Source organism: Balaenoptera borealis (assembly GCF_965194805.1).
Source record: "Balaenoptera borealis genome assembly, chromosome: 20".
Lineage (NCBI taxonomy): Eukaryota > Metazoa > Chordata > Mammalia > Artiodactyla > Balaenopteridae > Balaenoptera > Balaenoptera borealis.
Genome location: NC_138879.1, coordinates 4,776,998 through 4,804,271, shown reverse-complemented (window position 1 = coordinate 4,804,271; position 27,274 = coordinate 4,776,998). Strand labels below are relative to the sequence as shown.

The 27,274-nt window shown below is 43.8% G+C and overlaps 1 long non-coding RNA gene across 2 annotated transcripts in view; it reads left to right on the top strand.

The window, feature by feature from the left end:
• Nucleotides 1–27,274, top strand: part of LOC309617955 — an 81,745-nt gene that overhangs the window by 34,305 nt on the left and 20,166 nt on the right. Inside the window, exons 1-2 of one of the 2 annotated variants that reach the window (XR_014238218.1) lie at nucleotides 803–10,600; nucleotides 15,238–27,273. This is a non-coding gene — a long non-coding RNA (uncharacterized lncRNA). Of the gene's footprint in view, nucleotides 1–802; nucleotides 10,601–15,237; nucleotide 27,274 lie in introns of those variants that run through there. The other variant, XR_014238217.1, reaches the window with a different exon arrangement.

Below are 27,274 nucleotides of genomic sequence, written 5' to 3'. Positions count from 1 at the left end.
TGGGCAATTCAGTCTCATGGCCCCCCAAAAAGAGTGATCCTTGGGGTAAAGATCAGCTTGGTAAGAATGGTAGGATTTTAATACTCTAGATATGATAAACAAAAAAGTTAGAAATAATTGGAAAATTTGCTGTAAATTCACTTTAAGTTATAATAAAAGACTTGCACATACCTGTTATATAGATAGTTGATTTCCGTTCCAATTACAGATAACTATGTCATCTGTTATCGAGTTAAGAGAGTTTATATAGTTTGTGTTCAAATAGACAGATTTGAGCAATGAAAGAAATATTGTAACTGGGCATCTGTTGGTTACAACAACAGCTCAGGCCCCAATCCCTGCTATGTCTCCCAACAGAACCCTGATTTGGTTGAGGTTTAGGGAAGCAATGTGTCAGGGAGGGTGGAGCAGGAGGTTTTCAAGGGAGACAACTTGATTGATCTTAGCCAATCATGAGATTCCTAAATTTCCCTTTGCTAGTGGTTGGCTTAGAGGTGGGCATCTGAAAGATGATAGGGGGCTTCCCTGGTGGCGCAGTGGTTGAGAATCTGCCTGCTAATGCAGGGGACACGGGTTCGAGCACTGGTCTGGGAAGATCCCACATGCCGCGGAGCAATTAGTCCCGTGAGCCACAACTACTGAGCCTGCGCGTCTGGAGCCTGTGCTCCTCAACAAGAGAGGCCGCGATAGTGAGAGGCCCGTGCACCGCGATGAAGAGTGGCCCTCGCTTGCCGCAACTAGAGAAAGCCCTCGCACGGAAACGAAGACCCAACACAGCCAAAAATAAATAAATAAATGAAAGATGATAGGAATCTGTTAGATGCTCTGGGAAAATACTGCACAACAAGATTCATCAAAATAGGTCTTTCCTTTTTGCTTTGAATGTTGTCAGGTAGGAAGTAATGCTTGAAGCTGCTATAAGTTGCAATTATTAGGGAAAGCCAAGACACTCTGAAAGAGACCATTTATTGAGCCGCTGAATTAACCCCTCCTGGAGACAACCTACCCCATGTCTTTTGATGTGTCCTTATCATTTAAACAACTTTTAGTGGGGTGTTGGCAGCCAAAACCATTCCACTGATACACTGTGCCCTATCAATTCAGAAGAAAAATAAACATGGGTGAGATTTAGTCTTTATATCTTTTTTGGTCCCAAGTAAAAGGTAAAGTAGTGGACAGAAAGTTGATTGCACTTTTTGTAGCTCTAGTAGCCATTACGTAAGAATAAAGCAGTTTGGGGGAATTCCCTGGCAGTCCAGTGGATAAGACTCGGCGCTTTCACTGACACAGGCCCGGGTTCGATCCCTGGTCAGGGAGCTAAGATCCCACAAACCGAGTGGCACAGCCGAAAAGAAAAAAAGAAAAAAAAAAGAATAAAGCGATTTGGAAAGCATGTGTACACTCAGGTGCGTGCACACACACAGAGTCCATCCTTGAGGTTGATGTATGGGAGTTTCCGGGCATAGATTGTTTCACCATTTCCATGAATAAAACATTGATGAAGGATCCTAAATACCCAGATCTAGAATGTGTATAGCTCCTTGTACGTGAGTGTGATAAGGTGGGAATGCATAAATGGACAGGGAAAGAAAGCAAGGGGCACTGGGACCAGCTGAGGTGGATAATGACCAGGGGGAGAGCAAGGCTCAGCCTCGTTGGGGTCCCCTCTACCCACGTCACTTCCCAAGCTCAGAAGTCATGTTTGCTAAGTGTGCTTTGCAGATAGAGAATTCCAGGTGCAGAGAAGTCAGGACCTGCTCGCAGGAACGGAATGATCCAAGTTCCTAATGCTTCCAGAGAATTTTCATTACTGCCCATTCCCTCTGGCTCATCTTCTCTTATGAACAAGGAAATGCACGCATGCTCAACCCTCTGAAGATCTGTTGCCTCTTTATGAGCGTGAGTAGAAAAGAGGTCAAGTCTGCTGGGTCTGCTCGACTTGGAACTGTGAGTTTGTCCCAAGAAAAATGGTTTTCATTTCAATTAACCCAGCCATCTGGACTGCTTGGGCCTTAATAGCCAAATGTAAGGAACTGCATTTGGAAGAGATTAATTTACTTTTGTAGTTTAGCAAGGGGGTCACAGGGGTCCCTCTCAGGACCTTGCCAACACCAGACCAGCCACTGATGGAGATCCTAACTGTGTGTGACAGGTCTGTACATCATGCTTCCAGGTTGCTGCAGAGACACACTTCCTGAAAAATCACCCCTGATTTAAAACTTTCCCCTGACAATCCAGCTATGAAAGCGCAGTATCCATGCCATCCACCGAAGGAGCTAAAGAAAACATCCACAGGTGATCATGCACATCCCTAGTCCAGCTGTCATTGGGTGATTCCTCGAGGACAAGGAAATGTACGAAAAATAGTGTCAACAAGGGACCGAGATGGTTCGGGTACCACTGCTGCCTGGGGTTGGGCATTTCTGTGGAGCAAGAGCATCGGAGTTAGGGACCATCACGAACAACGCCCCCACCAACCCCCCAGCAATTGACGAGGGACGAGAAATTAGAAGCTTGTGATGGAGACAGCAAAATTAAGAGCCTCCTACTTTCTACCGCTTACATTCTGCCTTCCTCTTGGCAGCTGCTGGGGTGGTCACAGCCCATGGCGATGATGTTCCCTCTTCCTTGGAGGAGTTGGGGAGGGTGAGGAGACTTTTTCCATCTTTCTTCAAAACCAAGACAGTCTAAAATTTTTCAAAATATCACTATTTTTAAAGTAGATTTTTATCAGAAGAAAAAATTTAAACATATGAATAATAACAAGGTCCTACTGTATAGCACAGGAAAGGATATCCAATATCCCATGAGAAACCATAATGGAAAAGAATATGAAAAGGAAAATAGTGATATATATATATATATATATATATATATATATATATGCACACGCACATATAAAACGGAGTCACTTTGCTGTACAGAAGAAATTAACACAGCATTGTAAATCAACTATACTTCAATAAATTTTCTTTTAAATTAATTTCTTTATATATTTATTTTTGGCTGCGTTGGGTCTTCGCTGCTGCGCGCGGGCTTTCTCTAGTTGCGTAGAGCGGGGGCTACTCTTTGTTGTGGTGCGCAGGCTTCTCATTGTGGTGGCTTCTCTTGTTGCGGAGCATGGGCTCTAGGTGTGCGGGCTTCAGTAGTTGTGGCACGCGGGCTCAGTAGTTGTGGCTCGCGGGTTCTAGAGCGCAGGCTCAGTAGTTGTGGCGCATGGGCTTAGTTGCTCTGCAGCATGTGGGATCTTCCTGGACCAGGGCTTGAACCCCTGTCCCCTGCATTGGCAGGCGGATTTTTAACCACTGTGCCACTAGGGAAGCCCCAACATTTTAAAAATATATACGAATAACACGAATTGGTTGAGTCTCCAAAAATAATTCTTAGAAAACTAAAATATCACCATAGAATAGCTCATGTGACCAATAGGTTTTGTCCTCATTTCTCTGGCTTCCTGCTTCTGTCCCACCTGGTCTGGGACTTTTTTACTCCTTGGAAACCAGTCGGCCTAAATTTCCTGCTCTGATTAAAGTTACACGTGACTGTTTCTTTTTGTTTGTTTCAAATATATGAATTCCTCGGCATCTATCCTCTGAGGACAAGGTTATGATCCCGAGGAAGAAACTTGTTCTTTGTGTATTGATACAGCATCTGTAGTTAACATATTTTAATTTTTGCTTCACACTTCCACTGCTATCTGGATCATTCTTCAGATACATTAGTCCCCTCCTTCTGGGAATATTCTGTCTTGAGTCTAAAGGAATTTGGCAACTGCTGCAGTGAAGTATCATCTCCCAAAATGTATTCCATGGAACACCAATCCCGTGTAAATTGGTATTTCACATTCCACCTAATAACACCTTCCAGGATTCACGTTCTCAGGGAAGTACTTTTGGAAATGTTGAAGTGATGCAATATTCTGGCAGCGTTGACTAAAATTGCCTTGGAATATTGGAGGTTTCCAAGAGGAGGTGACCTTTCATCTTGATCCTGAAGTCTTAGTAAGAACTCAACCAGGAATTCGACTGGAGAAAGAGGCTACTGGCATACTACTCTAGACTGTGTTAAAATGAGGACTACTTAGAGAACTTGGCATATTTGGGAAGTTTGGAATGTCCATCATGGAGGGTATCTGTGAGTGAGGGGTAGAGAAAGAAGGAGGAACAGTTTGGACCAGAGATTGAAACTCTTCAATACTGTGCTGATTTCTTCTGTTTGTCCCTCCACATCACTTTCCACCCTTGCCCTCCTTGTTCTTGGAAAGATATCAATGGGTTCCTTTGCCCTCTGGCTTCTGGTTGGATTCCCCCCATGGAGAGCCTTGGGAGGAGATTGGGAAAAGGGAGGAGAGTGAGGTCAGAGTTTTTGCTCCATCGGCTCCCTCCATGAGAATGGAGGGATCCTCCATCCTCCATCTTGGGATGGATGCTTTTCCCAATGGAAAGTCATTGGCCCTCTAAACCTGGTCAACTCAGCTTGTCCTTTAAAGGTCAGGTAACTGCTGCTTCTCCTCATCTTTTTGGGTCTAGAAATGGTAAACCCTAGGTTTCTGCACTGTCTCTTGTGATTCTCCTATATGCACACCTTTGTAAATGGTCGCTGTGTAGATAAAGCCTTCTTAAATTGTCCTTTTTCAAATGTGTCATCTACTTCCTGTTGTGCATAAATGTGATGCTAAAGACTTAGAATATAATGTAGACGAAAGAGAACAATGAGAATTTTTAGTATGGGTATGGTATTACCTGATTTACATTAGCAAGAAACCATTAGTAGTCCCAGAGTCAGATCCTGTTTATCTTGTTAATAAAGAAGTGTATCTACCACATATCACAAATTTGTTTTCTAAATATTTGGATAACTGCATTTCAGTATAATTTATTTTTTATAATTATATATATTTCAAGTTATGTATTTAAACATACAATTCTTAGAAAAAGCCATTGACAAATTTCCAAGAGGGCTAATGGTACACAAATTGTTAACCTCTGTTCATTCATAGATACTCAGTCAAGAAAATATAGCAATAGCTGGATCTCAGGGATATCTCTTTCTAGAAAAAAAAAAACCCCAGTTACAAGAAAGCCTGAATAGTTTCTATATTGTGGAGTTTCTGGACTAAATCTCTTTAGTTCAATGTGTTGACTATATCTAAATTATCTTAAATATTTGATCTAATTCTATTTTTCTCTAATTCTTTGTGTGTTTCCTAAATGTATTTCCTATTTACTGTTTGTTTCTCAAGGTTTAAGGGCAAAACTTGATATCTGTGGCCTAATTTTAATTTTCATTAGGTAAACTTATAAGAAGTAACTCACAGCTTGGTGTCTCATAACTCACTTCTGAAATATCCAATGAGAAACTGCCAACTTCTTCATGGTTGTTTATTTTGGTCCCAATACACTGTCCATGCTCTGGTTGAATATCTTGCCAAATTTCCTCCAATTTATTGCAAAACCAGTTGGCAGAATAATGAGGAAACATGTTTGGGCCAACTTTAGGGAATTGATGGTGCTGCCTCTTTCCCCCACCCCCACTTTCCACTAATCCATCAAGTTTCTTCCAGATCTAACCATTCTTCACAGGAATATGACACCTTGGCATGACTCCAAACATAAAAGAAATACCTTCTCTCATCCTCATCCCACTTCTCCCCTCCCTTCTGCTTCCTATCCTTTCCTCAAAACCCACATCTCCCAATATTTACTTCTCTCAGCACAGAAAAGGGTCAACCTGTCATTGCAACATCCAGAATAAATCTTATTTTGAAAATGGGTGATTATGATTTTACCAATAAAGGAACAAGAGATTTCAACCTCTTTCTGTCAAGGTGAGTCTTTCACAAAGCAGCAAACCTGGACTATTTCCTATGTGGTTAATGTAGGTGGGAGGAGCTGTCTAGGAGAGCCTATTGAGATAAAAACTAGGAAGTGTCTTCACAGCCTGTTGATATTCAAGGTCGTTTTGTACAGACGATGATGCCTTTCTAACATAGACTTTAAAGCTCTTTCACATAGACTCCCTGTAGTTCTCTCTGCATTTCTAGGACAAAGCAAGAAGCTAAGATTATTTGCCCCCATTTATGGTCTGAAGGTTAGAGCCTCAAGAAGATTATGTGACTTGTTGAAGGTTATTCAGAAAACTAGTATCAAACATATAGTAAAATTTTTTTCTTCTCTTAGACTCTGCTGTCATTTTGAGCAAAGAATCTTGATTCTCAGATTTTCCCTAGGTGACAAGCAGAAAGAACCCTTGGATACTGTATTAGTTGAGGGTATGGGCAGAAAAACAGAAAGCACATTAGGTACTTCAACAGAGGGAATTTAATATAGGGGATTGGTTATATAGGTGTTGGAGGACTGAAAAAGTGAAATAGGAACAGAGAGGTAACACAGTAGCTGATGGAAGAGGCTCCCTGCCAAAGGCTGGGGGAATATGGGAAGAGATTAAGTCTATGGATCCTAAGAGATCAGAGGAAGGGCCCTGAGAAGGTAGAGCCTGAAGCTCTGAGGGGGAGGTTCTGTCTGGCTGCTGATAGCATCTGCAAAGCTTGGAGGAAGGGACCTATGGAGCTGGAATTCAGATCTCTGAGGAAGGAGTACTGTTGCCTTGTGGGGACTTGTACCTCTGAGAAAGCACTTGGGGCTGGCTCTGGGAGATGGAGGCCACGTCCAGCTGTTGCCGTGGGGACAGAGAAAACACTGCTGCTAGGCGGCATTGGCAAGAACGGCAAGTAAAAAGGAAATGGGGGTGCATTCTTCTTTGTCCTGCTTTCAATCTCTCTCTAGTGTCCCGTATTGCCAAAACCTCTCAAGAAGCAGCCAGCAGCGGTGAAAAAACATTTGCAGGGTACCCTTAGCATCCTAAGCAATGTACAGGAGTTTTGGGGCTGAGAAACAGTAGTGGACTACCTCACACAGGTACGTAGGACTCTTTCAGGTTACCAGAGGGTGCGCCAGTCACCCGTAGGGACATTTGGTATCAGGAAGAGGCTGATTTAACATGAAGTCTTTGGGTCCTGCAGACATGGCAGTCCCTGGGACTTCAGATTTCCTAGGTCCTCTCCCTTGTCTGTGCAGTCCTGTTGCTTGGGGAAGGGAGTGTGGTTGGTGTGAGACGAAGGAGACTGCAGCACCCAGAGCTGCCCGTGGTGGTGCTAGTGCCTCTTGTCTGGCCACGCAGGTACTAGAGACTCTATAGCAGTTGGGCTGAGCTGCAGCCAGGTGGAGAGGAGACTGACAGAATATCTGAAGGACCACACCAATATCATTTCTATGTAGCACAATCAGCGTATTGGTCTAGAGAAGCACTCATGCCCACTTACGGCTCAGGTTTCTGGAACTGTAAGGAATTGAAAGACTCTTAACAATATAAATATACAGATGCATGTGCTCATCAGATAATTACGGAGCATCTACTCTATGCTACTCACCATGCTAGGGTCTGGGGATACGAAGATGAATTAGGTAAGGAAGAATCTGTCTCCAAGGGAACGCAAATATTAATAAGTGTGTACAATAGAGCACTAGAGCCACTTTTTTTTTCCTGGCAAAGTGGGAACAAAGCTGAGGGAGAGGTACCTTAACTAGGACACATCAGGGAGACACATCAGTAAGTGCTGATATAAGGATGGGAGCTCAGTGGGTGTCAAGGGGGTGGGGGAAGAGGAAGCAACATGACTTGAAGCCCAGAGGGATAGAACAGCCTGGTGCACATGAGAAAGTGGGAAGAATAGGTGGAGAAGCTTAGGGTCTTCATTAAGGTAGCAGCTTCATCCACCTTCTCTGCTCAAATGTGCTACCAGGGAGCAGCCTGACTGGCTTGGGTTTCCCCTTCTGCTCACCTCTGATGAGAGCAATAATCATCACTATCCCAGAGAGCAACCAAAGAGAGAGGAAATGCAGATTTGGACAACACGCCATTGGGTTAATCAGTGCTTGGTTAATTGAGAGAAGACGGATACATGAACAGTCCTGATTTACGTATGAAGGGCGGGACCCAGTACCCTTGGCATTTGCCTTTTTCTGGAACCAATCCATATTTCCTTGTGGCTTTCCGAGGTAGAGAGGGCCTGTTGGGAACTTTGGGGCCTTTTTCACATTTTAGAGGGAAGGAGGGACCCACAGCATCTCCCCAGGTGGAGTGTGAGAGGCGGTCCCTTCTGAATGAGCTGGCCGCTACAGCCAGCTACTTCCAGGAAGCGGTCCTATGATTGAAGCCACAGCAGCCGCCTTCTCTCAGCCTCCCTCCCCCACAGAACCTTTGGCTTCCATCTGACCAGCCTTGACACCCAGTGCCCAAATGCCGATAAAACTGTTCCCCCCAAGTGTGGGAAAGTCCTAAAGCATCGATTGTTTCCTCCTCATCACCCTCGTGCCCTGGTGTTAGCGCTCTCCCAGCATGTACCTTGCTTGTTTGGTTGGATGAGGTCAAAGCCCTGACTGAAGAATGAGAGGAATTCCACAGGATCAGGCCAGTCTTGATAAATGACAGCAGGGGACGGTGTGGGGAGGGGGAAAGGATCAGGGAAGCAGGGAGGACTGATTGGCTCCCAGACAATCAACCCGTTGCCTCCCCTTGTGCCATCCGTCTGCCTAGTGCTTTTAGAGTGACTGAAGGCTTGCCCTTCTAAATATTTGGAGTTTCAAAAAATGACCTATGGAATACGGGTTTTTTAAAGTGAAAATTTTTTTATTTGAATTTTATTTTATTTATTTATTTTTATACAGCAGGTTCTTATTAGTTATCTATTTTATACATATTAGTGTATATATGTCAATCCCAATCTCCCAATTCAACCCACCACCACCCCCTCTGCCCTGCTTTCCTCCCTTGGTGTCCATACGTTTGTCCTCTACATCTGTGTCTATGTTTCTGCCTTGCAAACCGGTTCATCTGTACCGTTTTTCTAGGTTCCACATATATGTGTTAATATACTATATTTGTTTTTCTCTTTCTGACTTCACTCTGTGTGACAGTCTCTAGGTCCATCCATGTCTCTACAAATGACCCAATTTCATTCCTTTTTATGGCTGAGTAATATTCCATTGTATATATGTACCACATCTTCTTTATCCATTCGTCTGTTGATGGGTATTTAGGTTGCTTCCATGACCTGGCTATTGTAAATAGTGCTGCAGTGATCATTGGGGTGCATGTGTCTTTTTGAATTATGGTTTTCTCTGGGTATATGCCCAGTAGTGAGATTGCTGGGTCATATGGTAATTCTATTTTTAGTTTTTTAAGGAACCTCCATACTGTTCTCCATAGTGGCTGTATCAATTTACATTCCCACCAACAGTGCAAGAGGGTTCCCTTTTCTCCACATCCTCTCCAGCATTTGTTGTTTGTAGATTTTCTGATGATGCCCATTAAGGTGAAAATATTTTAAAAATAGTTTTGAGAGTATTGTTGTTATACTTCAGGGAGCTAGAACCTAACCAAGCAGGACTGACTCTCATTAGTTTGAGGCTTCTGTTTGCTCTGACACTTTTTTTTTTCTTTATTGCCGTGAACCTGATCAGTCCATTTGAAGCTGTGACTAGCCCATTGTACTGTGTCTTTAAGTAGCTCATGATTGTCTCCAACTCGCTATAAAATGAGGGGTTGGTTGGTGGTCTCTTATGTTGTTTCCAGCTTTGACTTTTATGGTCTCTAACTTCAAGATACCTCATCGAGTCTGCGGAATTAGACATAGGTGTGTTCTAACACCAGATGAGCCATCTGGAAAGTGGTACAAGGACAAGATGGAGAGTTCTTGCACTATCCTTTACATCTTCTCAAACCCAGCCAGGGATCACAGTGGCAACACACCATGGAAACCATGGAGATGTTTTTGGTTATTCTCCCATGGGATGTCCCCTAAGAAGAAGATAACTGCCCACCCTATCAGGCAGTCAGACTAAGATATAGATACCTTGATTATAGACACTACTCAGATCTCCTAGTTAGGATCAAAGGTGCAGAGAACCTGATGGCTTTTGAACATATGGCCAGTAGGCTTCTCGGGAAGGCCTCTCCCAAGCCTGGGAAATGTCATTTTATTGTTTAAGCTTCTGCACAGACCAAGAAAGAACATCCATTTGTGTTACCCCTGGGTTTAAAGTCATGCTGAAAGTTCAACGAGGGGCTTTGGCATATAAGATAGAATAGAATGGGACTGTACTTACCTACCCTCCTTTCATTGAGGATGAAGATTTCTGTCCATTTAGTGCAGGGGTTCTCATCTGGGGACAGTTTTAATCTGGGGACATTTGCAATATTCATAGATATGTTTGATTGTCAAAGGGGGCGATGGGTGCTACTGGCACCTAGTGAATAGAGGCCAGGGATGCTACTAAACATCTCACAACACAGAATTATCTGGTCCCAAATGTGCTATAATTGAGGAGTTCTGGTTCATTGATTCCAAGTGCCAGAGCAGCAGGCTGGTGGTGGTGGATGGGCTAAAGCTTTCCTGTTGTTTGGTGGGAAGACTCAAATTCAATCATTTATGCCATATTCGGTTTTGCTTAAGGCTGACAAGACTGGCTGGCTGTGGAGTGAAGGGAAACCCCTCCTTGATCAAAAGTGGCTTCAAAATATGTCTGCCCCCCCTTTTCTGGTGAGTCTTCTGTCCATGAACGAGTGGGAGGTAGGAAGGAGGCCACTGAGAGGCTCCCCAAGGATACGATAGGAAACAATGGATATGATACTATAACTGGATGAGGAAACTCTGGAAATGAGGGCTCTACTAATGACCGTTTCATCCATGCCTCTGCTTTGAAGCACCAACCCAGGGACCATCCAAGGCGAGACTATGAATTATGCAATTTTCAACATTGCTGTTCAGTCTGTCTACAATTCCCTCCATCATTTGCACTCTTTTTCGTGCCTTCTTTAAATGTTTTTTAAAAATTTTTTTTATTGAAGTATAGTTGATCTACAATATTGTGTAAGTTTTAGGTGTACAGCACAGCGATTCAGTTATATATATACACACACACACACACACACATATATTCTTATTCAGATTCTTTTCCCTTATAGGTTATTACATAATATTGAGTATAGTTCCCTATGCTGTATGGTAGGTCCTGGTTGGTTATCTATTTTATACAAAGTAGTGTGTATATGTTAATCCCAGCCTCCTAATTTATCTCTCCCCATGCCTTCTTTTCTTCTGGACCCTTCTTCCTCTACTTTGAGCAGTATTCTAGCTAATTTGGATCCCTACATCTACGGGAGAACACAATATAATTGGTTATCTCATGCACGACTGTCAGCAACTCATCCTGCTCTCACTAGCAACTCTATTAGCCTTTGGAAATGGAGTTCTTGAAGAAAAAATACAGCTTAGCCCACTTTCCAGTAGTGAAGCCCTAGGTGTGATAATACCCAAAGGAAGAAAACATTTTTGATTACGGGCCTCTTATACCTCTCTTCAAATTGCGGTGTATAGGCAGTTACCTACTCTTAATAGCGACTTTATCGATGCTATCATTCTGAGCAAGATATTGTATAATCTTCCTTGGAAACACACCTGAATATTTAACAGGATGGAGTCCGCGAGATAACATCACCACATTTGCCTAACTCTAAACTCTTGAATGTAATGGAAAAATAACTCATTTGGACTGACTGGGCATATCTATGGTTTAGAGCTGCTAAACTTCAAACCAGTTGAGTCTCCTGGAATTAAATATGATTTGCCTTCCTGGGTGTCTTCTAAGCACTCTTCCAGCCCTCTCTGATGTAGAGTTACAGGCTATAGATGAGGTGGACTGCTTTCTGGCTTTGAGCTCAGCAGAGGGAAGGAAGGCAGCACCTTCTTGATTAGGGAATGGAAAGTCTAGTGAAGTTCAAGAGCCTGTCTCCCCCGCACCCCCGAATTCCCTAAGAAAAAGACTAGGACTGGGGTTCTCGGTGATGAACCAAAATCTGTTTTCATCTCTCCAGACCTGTCCCCATCTTTTATGGCGTTGTTTTAGAGAAAGAAAACCACCCTTCAAAAGCTCTGCTCTAGGGCTTCCCTGGTGGCACAGTGGTTAAGAATCCGCCTGCCAATGCAGGGGGCACGGGTTTGATCCGTGCTCTGGGAAGATCCCACATGCCGCGGAGCAACTAAACCAGTGCGCCACAACTACTGAGCCTGCGCTCTAGAGCCCGCGAGCCACAACTACTGAAGCCCACGCACCTAGAGCCCGTGCTCTGCAACAAGAGAAGCCACTGCAATGAGAAGCCTGCGCACCGCAGTGAAGAGTAGCCCCCGCTCGCCGCAACTAGAGAAAGCCCGCACGCAGCAACAAAGACCGAACGCAGCCAAACATAAATAATAAATAAATAAAATTTTAAAAAAAGCTCTGCTCTATCAGTTTCCCCTACCTATTGTGTGTTCTTAGATGTTTATAACACTATTTGCTTAGGATTATGATGTTAGGACTGTCATCGATTAATAAAATATATGGTAAACTATAACTTACCATTTTGATTTTTTTAAAACATGGGAATAACATACATGGTTCTAATCGTTTTCTAAGACAGCCCAAAGTATTCTCAACATCAGTAAAGAATGTTAGCAGGTCACGCTATTTTCAGGCTAGAAATACATTGACTACATGTTTGCTGGTGTTGGGGTCACACACCTTGCTTGTTGTGAGAACATGTGAAGTATCTTCTGAGACTTATAGCAGCAGAGCAGTTACGGACGTATTTTAGATGTTTTCCAATTGTCTGTAATTTTTCCTTGTTAGATAAATATGGCCACTTGAATTCCTTTGCTGACGGTATTTTAGCAGAGGAGTAATATGTGTTCAGAGATCTGCATGAAAAGCATATGATAAATAAGCTATTTCCATGAAATATTTTGACTATCTGATAATTAAAGTAATTATGCTCATTGTAAAAACTGGGGGAAACATTGGAAAGTGTGAAGAAGAAAATAAATACAACTGATGATCCCATCACCCATTTGTAACACTGTTGACTTTCAGATATACACATGGATACATGAATATGTAACTATATCATATACACACACACACATATAAGAAGTGCTTTGGTCATTCTATTGCATATACAGTTCTGTATACTTCTGTTAACATTATGCTCTGAGCACTGTCTCCTGTCAGTACAGAATTTTTTATAAACAGTTTTAAGGGTCTGGTGGTAAAGCATTGCGTGGCCACAGCATAATGTTACTCTCAGCGGTTATACAAGAAGGCTGTTTTCAATTTTTCATGATTATAAACAAGGCTACAATGAGCATCGTTGTCCCAATCCTGTAGGTTTTGTGAGGATGAAATGAGATGATCCAGGTAAAGTTTCTAATATAATAGTGATAAACATTCAAACTGTTGTCCTTTCCAACTCGCTCGTTTCACCTACTTTTCTCCTGCTGTCGTGAGTGCATTTTCCCCCTGAGAATAAGACCTTAGAATTGTGGCTATGTAGTTAAAGCAAATACACATCTTTTAAGATCTCAGTATGGGTCACTAGGTTACTTTCCAGAGAGTTTGTACCGATTTTTCTTCTACCTTGAGTGCTGTTATTTGAATCAGATTTTGGTTGGTTTGTGCAGCTTCTTACCCTCTGTTGCAGTCTTAGCTCATTTGAAAAAGAATGGATACATGTCTATGTGTAACTGAATCACTTTGTTGTACACCTGAAGCTAACACAACATTGTTAATCAACTATACTCCAATATAAAATAAAAAGTTAGGGGCTTCCCTGGTGGCGCAGTGGTTGAGAATCTGCCTGCTAATGCAGGGGACACGGGTTCGAGCCCTGGTCTGGGAAGATCCCACATGCCGCGGAGCAGCTGGGCCCGTGAGCCACAACTACTGAGCCTGCGCGTCTGGAGCCTGTGCCCCGCAACGGGAGGGGCCGCGATAGTGAAAGGCCCACGCACCGCGATGAAGAGTGGCCCCCACTTGCCGCAACTAGAGAAAGCCCTCGCACAAACCGAAGACCCAGCACAGCCAAAAAATAAAATAATAAATAAATAAAAATAAAAGCTATAAAATTAAAAAAAATAATAAAATAAAAAAAAATAAAAAATAAAAAGTTAAAATATTAGAGGGCAGGGGGGAGGGTGTCAGTCGTCTGCGTGCAGAGGTTTGTGAGCTGGCTGCCATGTCAAATCCTTGCCCACTTCTAGCTTTATCCAACCCAAACCACCGGAGGTTCCTGAGCCAATCTTCATGAGCCTGGGTGTACGTCAGGAGTCCCACCTGCTCTGGGGGTCTAGAATCAGGTTCATCGTGGGTGGTGTCACCCAAACACCTTCCTGCCCACCAAACCCATTTTATGTCACCATATTTATTGGACCTTTGCTCCCCCAATTCCTGGCTTACACTTTACTTTCCTCCTTGCAATGGAAACCCTGTCCTAAACATTAGCCCACTTCTCTGGGGCCTGGAGACCCTGTCTGGTCCCTGCTGATCCCTTACCCCTGGGGAAATGCAGTCTGTTTCCAACTGGATGGGCCACATGGAAACACATTGCTGTCATTCTGTCACATCAATTTAGAAACTTTGGTTCCTCTGTCCCACCCACAAGAACCAATCAATCTCCTTGAGTCTGTACTGTATTCCAGCTCGAGGTCAAATTTTCTATTCCTCTTTGGAGTTTTGGTCACCTCCCTTCCCAAAGCCTTGGCCCTGGGGCTGATTTGCTCCAACTGTCTTGAGCCCACTGTTCCCAGCATCCTTCTTGCATCCTCAGCCAGTGCTGCTGAGTTCTTACTCTGCTCATGACCAAGCCAGCTCACAAAACAACAGCCTCTGGTGTACTTCTGGCTATTTCTTGGCTACGAGGAGACGCAGCAGCTGGCAGAAAACGTGTTAAATGGACCTGGCTCCTATGGGAATCACAGAGTTAAGCGTTCTCACTCCTTTAAGCCACCTTTCACATTTGATTGATTTTTTTCTATTGGTTGTTTGCCTGATCTGATCAGAGAGTTTGGGCAGCAGTTTCTGTTGACACTTTATTTCACTTTGGGTAAAGTTTAAACATGACTTATCACAACTCTGACACATCTGGAAGGCCATGTTTTGCCCCCCTCCTGTTTTCTACCTCTTTTGGTTATGAGAACACAGGGTATAAAGGCATTTTAAAAAAATATATACATAAGAAGCAAGCTCATTGCTTTGGATCTCTTTGGAGAAAGGTCTTAGACATTCCAGGTTATAAGCATGGCTAGACAATCCTTCTTTTTTGCTCTAGAGTTTAAAACTTTCATATTTATTTCATTTCCCACAGGCGAAAAGCATCCACTTCCTAGAGAAGCACCTGTGGGATAGCAAAGTCCCAGGACCAAGACTTCCGTATGTCTCTTTCCAGTGAAGTGGCTGAAGGTCTGGCGCTGAAGTTGCAAATTCCATAGTGTCCTTGATTCTCAAGTCTAAATGGATAAATTTCCTAAAGGCCCTCTGGTTCAACCTTCTCCTTCATATGGAAATCTCTTCTACAGCATCCTTGTATGGGAATCATAGGTCTCTGTACCCATCTAGCATAGCTTGTTTGGGGGCTTATTCTCATAATTAAAGCATCTCTCTCTCACTAAATGGGAAATTACCTCCAATTTTCATTTATCCCTTCCTTGTTCAGTACCTATTATGTGCCAGGCATGCTGCTACGCTCATGGGATGTCAGGCTGGGTAAATCCCAGGATTTGTCTTTAAGGGGTTCAGACTGGAGCGATGGACATGGTTACAGAGTACAACGCACAAAGTTCCTGGGGGGACACAGGTGGTAGAGTGCTTAGTTCTGCTAGGGAAGGTGGGAGAAGACTTTGCAGGTGATGTGACCTCAGAAATGAGCCTTGAGAGATTGGGTCAGATTTCATTAACCTGAAAAAGTGGCAGAAGACTCCACTGGGGAGGAAGGAAAACATAATCGCCCTTCCCCAAACTAGAATCATCCACTGCAGAGCACACCTGAAACAGAGCAGGGGTGCAAAGGAATGGATAACTCTGGAAAGGTGGGCTGGAGTGAGGTTGATGTGGACCTTGAGTGCCGTGCCGAGAGGTCTGAACTTTAGGCTGCTGAGGAGAGGAGCTGTAAAAGTGAGGAATGTACCGGCATTAGCAGGATGACAACCAGGAGAACCTGGAATCTGGGGCCGAGGCAGTGCTGAATTCAAGAAATATGTGGAGGCACAGGGAACTGTATTCAATATCTTGTAATAATCTACATTGGAAAAGAATGTGAAGAAGAATATATATAATAAATATCTAAAAAGAATATAATATACAATACATAACTGAATCGCTTTGCTCTACACCTGAAACTAACACAACATTGTGAATCAACTATACTTCCATTAAAAAAAAGAAATGTGGGGCTTCCCTGGTGGCGCAGTGGTTGAGAATCTGCCTGCCAATGCAGGGGACACGGGTTCGAGCCCTGGTCTGGGAAGATCCCACATGCCGCGGAGCAACTGGGCCCGTGGGCCACAACTACTGAGCCTGCGCATCTGGAGCCTGTGCTCCGCAACAAGAGAGGCTGCGACAGTGAGAGGCCCGCGCACCGCGATGAAGAGTGGCCCCCGCTTGCCGCAACTGGAGAAAGCCCTCGCACAGAAACGAAGACCCAACACAGCCAAAAATAAATTAAAAAAAAAAAAAAAAAAAGACATGTTTGGAAGCAGGATCACAGAACACAGCGACCGTTGCATCCGGAAGGTGACGGAGAACACGGTTCCCGATTCCGCAGCAGCCTGAGCATAGTTCTCCTGCTTCTCCAGGAGCCCCCTCTTCTAAGGCACTTAGTTTACCGCATACCACGTGTGTTCCAGAATCTTCAACATCCTCATCACCTCCCTTAAAACACAGTGGTTTGCTGGGGCCCCTCTTAATTGTGGTCTCCAGAGTCAAAAACATGCAACAATAGATACATAACTGGGGCGGGGGGTGGGGGGATATAGTCTCTTTTTACGTGAACAGGAGATTTCTTCTCCTCTCAATTCCACATCTTGTCCTTCCCTGCCTCCTGATCAGGGAGAACACTCCTCCCTAAGTCTCTGCTTGTTCATCAACACAATCTATGAAACAGAGCACATGACCACTTAAAGGAAAAGTGAATAAAAGTCATTTTTGAACATTCGTCTGCTCAGTAAGAATTTGTGATACTTATAACGTGCCAGGCATCATATGCATTGTAATTAAACACTATGTACCAGACCCATCGCTGGGTCCATGGGGTGTAATGATGGCTAAAGTCCACGATTTGCCTTTAACCAGTTCAGTCTAAATATCTAAATATATAAAAAGATGTCTAAAACAAGTGTTCTACTAACAAATAACTTATAGTCTAAAAGGCAAAGAATGACGGCCACCCTTTCATTTGTGTGGTAATAATAATATGTGACATGCATTGAATTCTTTCTCTGTGCAGGTATCCTTCTTTTTTTTTTAACATCTTTATTGGAGTAGAATTGCTTTACAATGGTGTGTTAGTTTCTGCTTTATAACAAAGTGAATCAGCTATACATATACATATATCCCCATATCTCCTCCCTCTTGCGTCTCCCTCCCACCCTCCCTATCCCACCCCTCTAGGTGATCACAAAGCACCGAGCTGATCTCCCTGTGTTAAGTGGCTGCTTCCCACTAGCTATCTATTTTACATTTGTTAGTGTGTATATGTCCATGCCACTCTCTCACTTTGTCCCAGTTTACCCTTCCCCCTCCCCGTGTGCTCAAGTCCATTCTCTACGTCTGCGTCTTTATTCCTGTCCTGCCCCTAGGTTCTTCAGAATTTTTTTTTAGATTCCATATATATGTGTTAGCATATGGTATTTGTTTAGGGTATCCTTCTAATTGCTTGGCATGAATTAACTTACTTGGTCCTCATAATAACACTGTGAGGTAGGTGGTAACTCTTACTACCATTCCCATTTAGCAGAGCAGGAAACTGAAGCACAGTTGCTCAAGGTCATACAACTAAGAATAAGAGGGAGTCAGCATTCAAAAACAACAATTTTGCTTACTGGGTCTGCACTCTTTACCTGTATGTTGTAATATCTTGCAAATAACTAACATAAAAGGTAGAAAGAGAGAAGTGCGATGAGAGAGAAAGTTCAGACTCTTGTGCCTGGCAAAGGTGGCCAGTTTTGATCCCTTTGTGAATGATTCATCCCTGGTGTGGGTTTCTCTCAGGCACGTTTCCGGGTATGGGGGAGGGAGGGAGGGCATAACTGCCTTACCTCATGCATCTATCTGCTGCCACCTGTAATTTACAGCGGGAGGGCCCACACCCAACTGGACCTTGGTGTTAAAGTAATCATGTTCTATGCGTTTGTTTTTAGCAGGTGACAATAAAAAATCAATGGATTATAATTATAGGACCTTGAAGTTTAGCGTTGCCCCAGACTGTAATGAAAATTCATTTATGGTGTGACAACCATAGATTGGCAATTTATCTCTCCCCACATAGCAGGCGGTTTATTATGTTGCTGGTTTGCTACCTCTTACAGAAGGGACCAGATCATGTGCCAGGTTGCCCGAGTGAGTAATAGCCTGGTTTTATTATAAGGGATAAATCAATCTCATTGACTTCTTGCATTGGCTTAATGAGGTTAGATCAGCAAAAGCCGAGCTTGGGAAACAGTTGTTGGTCAACAGCCTCTGAGTGCTGACAGAGGGCCCTCGAAGGGTTGAATCTGGAGTGAAAACCCAGCAGTTTGCCTGCAGGTGGGTGGGAAGAATCTGAGGTTTGGTTTGGGGATTGGCTTTCAAGTGGGCAAGAGTTCTAAAGTACAGCTGAACCCGCAGAGAGCTTTTGCACATTAGTAGATAAGTGACTAAATAAATGAAACAAAACAAAGACACAATTTAAAAAGGACTCTTTATTTTTTTAAGCTGGTAGTTCTTGTCATTTGCCCATGCAGTGATGGCTTTAAATTCCAGCAGGGAGGGGTGGGAGAAATGCATAGAAGGGGGTGGATTACAGAACACCACAGTGACCTTCCAGAAGAATGCATCCTGCTTCTCTATGGCTTACATGGGTTGGGGTGTGGGGAGTTGCTTTGGCACAATGTGTAGTGACTCCCTGCCTTCCAAATTCCGAGATGTTGCAAGAGCCTGCCTTCACTGCTTGAGCTAGGGTCATGCAGGGGAAAGGCATGAAAGTTTCCCTCTGCCCTTGTACCCTGGTTTAGCTCTACGTGAGTGAGAAGAGTCCTCTGAATATCTCCCAGGCATTTGCCAACAGGGACAGACCAAACGGACCTTCCTCTCCCTTGGATGAACCCTCCTCCCTAAATGCCCCATGAAGCTATTTCATTTGCCTCCCTGTATGTGTACATTTAATGAGAATACCATGCTCTAGAGATTAAAGTAACCACACAGGCCATGTTGAGGGCGCTAGAGCAGAGAAAAGTGGAGCCAGAGAGCAGCTTCGGGTGACGTCCACATTTCACGTTCTCTATTTCAGAGCCAGTAATGTCTTGCCTTTTGGAACGCAGCCATAATCCCTAAGGAAATTATAGATGAGAACTTAAAAGGCTTTCTGCCCCAGCTAATCCATTCCATGTTTAATTTTATGTTTCTAACTTTGTCCTTTTCATTGAAAAACGTTGACTTACCAGAAAAAACAAAACAAAAAAAACAACAAAGGTTTCAGTTCTCATTTCATAAGATAGAAATTTCTTGACATCTAAGCAGAAGGGGGACCATTGAGACATAAGAAAGCACTTTATAACAGGGACCATGATGGTGATTCAGTCAGGGCTGGCTGCATTGTATCAGTCAGGGCTGTTAGGATGTGGTAACAAACAAGCCTCAGATATTTTTTAACCTTGTAGTGTAAAATAAAAACACTGATACAGAGACCCACAGGAGACAAATATTTATCATATTATTATAAAGCTAACATCCTTCTAACCAGCACTCAAGTTAGGAAATGGAGCTTAGACAGGCACCCCAGAAATCCCTTCCCACATCCTGTTCCTTCTCCCCCTCCAAAGCGAACCACCTTCCTTGCTTTCATGGTAATAATCCCCAAACCTTAATGGATTAAAACAATTAACGTTTATTTCTTATTCATACTACATATCTATCACCAGAAGCTGCTCCCTTGTCTTCGTACCCTTATTGTGGGACCCAGGCTGACAGAACTTTCTGGAACATTGCCAGGGAGGGTGGCAGAGGATACAGTGCATTCTGGGGAGATGCACATGGGCTCAGCCTGGAAGTGATCCACATTATCTATTTTCACAACTCATTGGCCAGGGCTGGTCATGAGGCCCCGTCCGACCTCAGAGCTCAGGAAATGTAATCCCACCTGGTGCCCAGAAGGGGGAGCTGAGGAGGGATTAGGAATATTCGGCAAACAGCACTCAAGTTGACGGCAGTTCTGGATTTGGACTCTGGTTCATTTGCTAGTCCTACCAGCGGCTAGACATGTACTTTGGACAAACAACTTTTTCAACACTCGGTTACCTTAAAATGAGGGACATTCGTAAGGTTCTTGTGAGAATGAAATGAAGTAATGCTTTAAAGCCTTAGGACAGTACCTGGCAATCATACTCTTAACTCAAGGCTTATTATGAAACCTGTTTAAACCTCCCCTATTCAGTTACGATGCTCAAGACGGAAAGAGCTTCCCTCCAACCACTGCCTCCGATGGGGCTGGGGACAGGGTCGGATGACCTTAGTGCCTTGAGTTTCTCTAGCCCCATGTGTAAACACGAAGGAACAGAGCTGTGGACCACCTTTGGAAGCACCTTGGAGTCTGTCTGTCTGTCTTCCACTCCACGACCTATTAGTTTGCAGCGGGGAATGGAGGAAGAGAAGGAAAGACGAGACACCCCCGTTGCTAGATACGTCTGGGGTTTCTATTTTGTTGTTATTGCTCCAGGATGTTGATCTTTTCCCCTTTTTTGGATGACAAGAAAGTGATTCATGTTCAGGGGAGGGATCCCATCCCCTCTTTCACTGACAGCGAAACTGTCAAAAAGCCCATCCCTATAAACACTAACCTGGCAAAGGAGACCAAACCTCCATATGGAAAATCAAAGTAAGGGATCTGGCAGGGAGTTGCAAAGATGGTTTGAATCAGAGGCAGAGACAGCCCATGATATTGGGGTGGGGGCTTGGGGGGGCTGTCTGCACCCTCGTGCCAAGATGGCTGGGAACCTGGGCCAGTGAGTTTCCATTTGCTGGGGAAGGCAGGCCCTGTCTGCACTGGAAGCCAGATCATGGCAGGTCTCTGGTTTAAATTCGGCTCTTCGGAGGGTCCTCTGAGCTAATTGGGAAGGAGCCGGGCTGTGTTTTCTTTCCTGCTTAATAACAAGGGGAATTGCTTACAGCTCTGGACTTTATTAGGGGGGGAATTTGACATTGTTTTGTTGGACAGAGGCTCCGTCCAGGGAGCTAATCTCTCACACCTGTTTGGCCTTGTTAAGGATCCAAGGGGCCCCGGCCTGCTGGCTATTGGTTACTGCAGAGACTGATACAAGGGGAAGAAAGTATGGGCTGAGAGAGGATGGGGATTTTCCTCCTCAGTCCTAATTCCAAAAATCGAGTGCTAAAGAGGATACAAATGCCAGAGACAGAGTTAATCCACAGGATCTTTGCACCTGGATTAGATCCACCCAGCAGGATTGATTCCCTAGATACTTACGAAGCATCTCCAATCCGCAAGGCCCTGTCCTGTGCCAGCGGCAAGGCAGACAGGCAGAGCTCCTGCCCTTTGGGAATTTAAATGCTGGTCATCCCAAGGGAAGATTAGCACATCTCTCATGATTCTAGGAAGCCGGGCTGCTGGTGGAGGGGGAAGGGGTACCTCTAAGAACTGCTGCTGACTCCTTGCCTATGCTTTTTCTTTCACTGGAGTAACTCTCAACATTATAGGCTATTTCATAAGCCCGGGGAACCTTGCCCTACATCCTCTGGGGGAAACTTTATCCTCGTTAGTGGTCTTGAAATAATGGTCAATGGAACCTTCAGGAGCTCTTCAGAGGATACATGTGGGCATAGATTTCTGCAGGAGAATGGGAAGTCCCTCATCCTATGGGATGAGCAGAGGGCAAACCCAGGGCCTTTTGGTTGCCAGTCACACACATTCCCCTTTTTCCGTACAAGGGTGCTGGCAAAGGAGGAGGCTGTTAATGCCAGGCGAACAGCTGAGGGGATAAGAAACAGATGCTGACCCTCATGGATAGAAGAGGGAGACATCTGCACCGTGATCAACAGCTCCATGTCTTGGGTTTGAATCTTAGCAGGGCCAGCTGCATAGCGCATGGGGCCAACCGCGAAATGAAAATGCAAGGTCTTGGCCAGGGGAAGGGAAGTCACAGGCCCACAGCCCAGACCCGCCATGGACACGCAATCCTCCTTTCCAGGACGTGATTAGGATCTGGACCGGGGGAGTCCAAGAAGACCCCCTCCTTCCCCCTAGATGGGAATGGTTCAGCTTTCCTTGTGTACCTGCCTCTGCCTCTCTGAGTGCTTGTGCCATACGGGTACTTTTCCTTGTCTGCAGGACCCAGGCGCGCCCCACGTGGTGGGCGGTGGTCAGGGGCAGGGCTGGCAAAGGGGAGGACAAGGAGGCCGTGGCGCATCAGAGGTGGGAAGCAGGTGGCTGAGAAGCCATCCCAGGAGGCCAACAGGCATCAGGAGGCTAGACCACACGCGAGCAGAGGCCCCCAGCCTCCAGGAAATGCTCCATCCGACTTGACTTACAAAACACAGATTCAAAGATAAAATTATTAAGAATTTTAAGACAGCATCTGCAGAGCATTAAACCCCAAGCAGGGGCCCTTGGAGTCCCCGCTGGGCGACTGCACAGGTTGCATGCCCGGAAGCCAGCCTTGATCTCAGCTCCACTGCTTATAAGCAGTGAAAGCTTGAGAATGTTAGCTGCTCAAAGCATGAATGTCTCCATCTACAAAGCCGTGATGACGAGAGCACTTGTCTCAAAGGGATGCTGTAAAACATTTTAAATGATAATACATTTGAAGTGTTCAGAGCAGTGCCTGGCACTTAACAAGCACTCTTAGCCATTATCATGATTATAGATTCACCTGCTTTGCTCTTCTATAGTATCGTGTGTGATTGGAGTTTTACTTTTTTACTTTTTTCTACCTAGTTCTACTGAGAGGCCCTCACTTTTTCATTTTGGCCTTTTGTTGCCAGTGGCAGGAGATTTCAAGGTATCTAGCTAAGCTTCAGGAGACCTACAGGGAGGAGTATGGAATCCTCTGCCCCTGCCAATACACACACACACAAACACACACACACACACACACACACACCCAGCACTCACACAGAGACACACATACACAGACACAAACACTGCCCTCATTAATTGTTAATGTGGATTTTTTTTTAAAAGCTCTTCAAGGAGACTAGGGTTCCTTTTTGATGCTTTAAGGGTCCCCGTGAGCAGACAGCTGTTATAACCATAAATAGCCATCCCCCTCCCACTATCCCCACAGAAAGGTGCCTTTTGGTCTGAATTATACTTTGCTATTTCAGATAGGATTTTGCTTGAAAAAAATTTTAAAAAGCTTCTGTGATTCTAAAAAATAGAATGTGTGAAAACCAGGGCTCTAATGAATGCAGCTGTAGGACCTGGACTCTGCAGCTATCTGTCTGCTCAGTTTGGTTCTCTGGCCAGATGGCTGCCTACCTGGGGAGCAGGGGCTGTATGTGGGCCTAGAGATCCAAACCCGGACTCTGACATCTAGGTTCCTTGCCCAAGGAAATACAGTTAGGAAGCATGGTTGAGCTGACAGCAGGATTTTCAGATTCCCAAGTGCCTTCCTTTCCCACTGCACTGCCTCCTCATTTAAACTCACGTTCAAGAGTGATGTAGCTTTGTAGAAGAGCTAATCCAAAGTGGGTATTTTGATCTCCCCTTGAGAAACACTAGGCTGGGCATCAGAAGACCTGTGTTTTAGTCTCATCTTAGCCACCCACAGTCATGTGACAGTAGGCGAACTACATAAGCCTTTGGAGCCTTGATAAGCTCATCTGTTAGGTGAGAATACTCTCTGTCTTGCTTTTTTCACAAAGCCCTTATGAGGCTCCCATGATATAGTTTGTGCAAAAGTCCTTTTGGAAACTATAAAACACTACCCAGAGGTATGAAAATATTAAGAGTGGGCTCTTGCCTCCTTTGCCTGTCCTTTGATGACCTTTGTTCTTGGTGGCCTCAGTGAAAGAGTAGGGCAGGTAGAAATAGCTCGTACTGTGTCATTTTTCTAGCAATAGTTTTCTTTTACTGTTTTGTGATCCACCTCCACTAAACCAAAGCTAAGTGACATATATGCAAAGATGCACACATATTCATATACTTCTATTTAATTATCATCCTTTAAGTCATTAAAATTACCCCCTTTCCTTACATGTAGTTATGCTATTGGATAGTCACGTGCTGGTAACTATTTAACCACCAACTCTCTGAAGAAAATGTATTCATGTTTATACACACATATGCTGATTATAAATCTTACTGATATAAAGGTGTAGCATATGATTTGCAAATAATTATAGAATATGCAATACCCTTCATCGTAAATTTCATATAGCTAATTGACTCTTGAAAAACATTTCACTGACATTTGCAGTTGACGAAGGAGTATAATTCCAACATGAGCACTGGCTGATATTTTCATTTTTGTTAAGGAATAAGATGAAAGAAGGAAGACGTTCATTGGAACCTCACTTCCTTGTCGATGATGTGATTTCTTCACGGGATCAGAGAATGGTTTTTGAATCCTGGAAGAATGTTTCCTTGATGCATATTTGTTGGCCACTCACAAGGGAACAACTAAAGACGTGATATACTTTCATGTTTAATCTGCATTATTAACATTTTCTTCATCACTCAAGTCTAGACAATTGTAAAACCATAAATCGAACCCTGTTTCGTAGCATTTTTAGATTTTCATGGTGTTCAAGTTCCCACTATGGCTAACTCAGCTAAAAAAGTGACATCATTGAACACAGAGTTGGGGAGAGATATGCAGTCATCAGCCATCAGACAGTATTTCCACTATATGGACACCAGAGATAGAAATAACGTCAAGGGCACGGTCAATAGTGAAACATTACAAAATAGTAAGGAAGTGATATGCTTATTTACCTTTCGTTAAGATATAATTTATTTAATTGTAAGTTTGTAGAATTTAACTTTTAATAGCGGCTGTGTTTAACAACCGACTTGTAAAACTCTTGTAGATTTAACAATCAGCACCCGTGAGTGGGTACAAGCTGGCTCCCGCATGTGACTGCATGTTTGTTTTCTCTTCCTTGTGAATCTGGAATTTTTCAGCATTCAGAAAGAGTTATTGAGTGCTTATATGTGCTAGATGCTGGGGATTCAGTGCTACGGTCCCTGTTCTCATGGAGTTTACAGTCTTCTTGAAAAAGCAAATAAACAGAGCCGTGATTTAGAGCCATTTTCTAAGTATGTGTTTTTTTAAAATTTTTAATTAATTTTTTATGTTATATTGGGGTATAATTGACTTACAATGTTGTGTTAGTTTCAGGTGTACAGCACAGTGGTTCAGTTACACATAGACATGTATCCATTCTTTTTCAGATTCCTTTCCCGTATAGGTTATTATAGAATATTGAGTAGAGTTCCCTATGCTATACAGTAGGTCCTGGTTGATTATCTGTTTTATATATAGTAGTGTATATATGTCAGTCCCAAACTCCTAATTTATCCCTCCATGCCTTTCCCTTTTGGTAACCATAAGTTTGTTTTCTATGTCTGTGAGTCTGTTTCTGTTTTGTAAATAGGTTCATTTGTACCATCTTTTCTAGATTCCACATATAAGTGATATCATATGATATTTGTCTTTGACTTACTTCACTTAGTATGATAATCTCTAGGTCCATCCATGTTGCTGCAAATGGCATTATTTCATTCTTTTTTATGGCTGAGTAATGTTTTTGAATTACGAGATAGAAAAATCGTGTTTGACGTTCAAGGGCATATTTGTCCCACTATTTCCCAGTTATGTTCCAGGCCGGCTTTTTCGCTTTGCTCTCCAGACCTCTGGCTAAAAATTCGTTCTCTTAATGAAGAACTTTGGGTAAGGCCGCGGAGCTAAGGACAGGGAGGCGTTGTCTCCAAGTTGACCTTTGAAGTCTGACTATCATGGGCAGGGAACCTGCTCCATTTAGAGAAGGGGTCCTCTAAACTCCTTGTGATTTGTTTAGATTTCACTTACCCCCTTCCTTTACCCTCAGAACGTATTCCTGAGACTTCCACCCTCTTCCACGGGCAAGTGCAAATTCTGGATCCTGAGCAGAAATGGATCCAGAAACACACGAATAAAAATTATAAAGTGCAAACTTACCCTTTGTTAAGAATAATATAGGCTTCGTCATTTTGTAGATTCCCTTCAAATCAGGGACTTTCCAAGCCGTGGTGACACCTTTGCTTATGTGAGGTGGTACAGGGTTCTGGTCATTTAACTCAGGGATGGATGCTCGTATGTGTGTATATACACTCACATGCACACACACACACACGCAAAGAGAGAAAAGCTCTCATCACATATTGAGAAGAGATTATTCACCCAAAAGCACCAGCAGTGAGTTCTCTGTCATCGTTTGTAATAGCTCCTGAAATGACTTGGAAAACTTTAATTATGTGAGGGCTTTATTTTCAACTCCTGTTATCTTTTGAACTCCTGGAGGGAGGGGGAGTGGGTTACCCCACAGCCTGGGCTTTTTCTAAAGAGCCTTTGTCTCTCTGCCCAGGTATTAAGTTGGCGGTGCAACCATCCTAGGTATATTTGGTTCACTTTTCTCCCTCCCACTGCCCACCCCCTGCAAGCACCGTCCTGGGGCTGAATGTGTGCCTGTGTTCTCCAGGTCCACCGTCCCCGGTCCTGCACAGGGGACTGAAAGAGAATGGGCCGCAGGAATGCACCCAGAACAGAGCCAAATTGTTCAAGCTGCGTGAAGAAGAAAGAAAAAACGGACGGGGAGGGGGCGGTGGTGGCTGGGAGAAGAAGAAAAGCTTTTCTTGTCGGTTCAATTTCGGTGGAGATATTTGGAGGATAACACAGCCATTTTGTCGGGGGGGGACATCAGGGGAGCAAAAAAAAAAACAAAAAAAAACAAAAATGAGAGAGCCGAGTTTTATCGGCACAGTGGCCCATACAGAAAGGTGACATTTGAGAGAACAATTGCTAGGTTGTTTGGCCACATTTGCTGCTATGAATGAAGCTTAAGAAACGCTGTCTTTGGATTGCTGCAAATAGTCATCTTCATCATTCCTGCGAGCTCTCTCTCTCTCTCAGTTCCCTTATGAAATAAGGGCACACAGG